Below are 1,562 nucleotides of genomic sequence, written 5' to 3' on the forward strand. Positions count from 1 at the left end.
AGGAATATGCAGACTATAATATGGATGCATATTATGTCCTAGATCTCCTAACTGCTGATTCCAAGTTTACCTCAAGAAAGGCGAAAACTTGCTTCACTATGACTAAGAAGATAGAAAGGGCTTTTCTCGCGAGTCCAAATGGATCTTATTGTATGACCAAACCACAGATGGGCTTAATATTGAAGGTCCAGAAAAGATGGGTTGAATCCAGTTCATATGTCAAGGGCTGGTAAGGTTTTGCGCGTTGTGTCGAATTAAACCACATGCTCCACCGCTTGTGCAGGACCCCGTCAATTCCTTTGAGTTTTGGTCTTGCGACCGTACTCCCTAGGCGGAGTGTTTCATTTGTTAGCTGGGCCCCTGATCCGCGTAGACCAAGGGCGAACACTCATCGTTTATGGCATGGACTACCAGGGTATCTAATCCTATTCGCTCCCCATGCTTTCGCACCCCAGCGTCGGTAGGGACCCAGAGAGCTGCCTTTGCTTTTAGCGTTCCTTCGTATATTTACGGATTTCACCCCTACACACGAAATTCCACTCTCCTCTGTCTCACTCAAGTGAATTAGTTTCGAGAGCATTCTGCCACTTTTTGGCGACTTTCACTTTCAACCCGATTCACCGCCTACGTGCCCTTTATGCCCAGTCCTTCTGAAGAACACTTGCCCCCCCCCCCCCCCCCGCGTCTTACCGTGGCTGCTGGCACGAAGTTAGTTCTTCCTCGAGTCTTGTCATGATCGCGCACTCGACGAAAGAGCTTTACAAGCGGCATTGCCCTTCTTCCCTCACGCGATATTGCTGGATCGGGCTTTCGCCCAAAGAGGTTTCTCCGCGAGTCATTGCTTTCTTAGCCTTCTCAGTTTAGTAGAAAGCATTCTACCAAAAAATCTTCTTTCTCAGGGTCAATCTAGTCATCTTTGAATTTTCTCTCGTACTCTAGATAAATGGAAGCCTTTTTATAGAAAAGAGGAAGACAGGGAATCGGAACTAAATCATTCTTTCTTCGTCGACTATGGACTTTGACGACTCTAGCTTCATCTTAAGGAAAGTAAAAAGAAAAGCATCATTCACATCTTACAGTAATTTCTTAGATCTTACAGTAATTTCTTAGGGACTCTAGATCATAGACTGGGATCACTTGAGATCGATGGCTATGCACTCGCCCGAATGCAAACATTGGCTTGTTAGACTTTCCATTGAGCGAGCCTTTGACTACTCAATAGAAATGAAAGTAAGAAAACAGGCATTGAGAGGGGTAGTTCTGGCAACGATCTGGTTTTTGCTATTGGCAAAAGCAGGTCCCTACTATCTAAGAACACTAGCAATGAGATCTCATCTCTCTGACTTAGGTTCCGAAGCTTGTCGCAAAGAAGAGAGGGAAAGAGCGGAAAAGCGGGTTTTCATAATCTACCAACTCTTCATCATCATCTTGCTCTTCATCAACAGCTTGATCAATAACTGGTTCTATTGGTGCCTCCGGTGCAATCACAGATTCAACAATAACAGGTTCAACTAACACCAGTTCAATCACAGGTTTAACAACCTTTTTAGCTTCAATTACCG

The 1,562-nt window shown here is 44.8% G+C and overlaps 1 pseudogene; it reads right to left on the reverse strand.

Annotated features, from left to right (window-relative positions):
* Positions 1-330: 330 nt before the first annotated feature.
* On the reverse strand, positions 331-645 carry LOC143616510 (18S ribosomal RNA; annotated as a pseudogene).
* Positions 646-1,562: the final 917 nt, after the last annotated feature.

The sequence above is a fragment of the Bidens hawaiensis genome, unplaced genomic scaffold (assembly GCF_021521415.1).
Source record: "Bidens hawaiensis isolate Kalapana, Puna unplaced genomic scaffold, B.hawaiensis_p1.1 tig00047660_1, whole genome shotgun sequence".
Lineage (NCBI taxonomy): Eukaryota > Viridiplantae > Streptophyta > Magnoliopsida > Asterales > Asteraceae > Bidens > Bidens hawaiensis.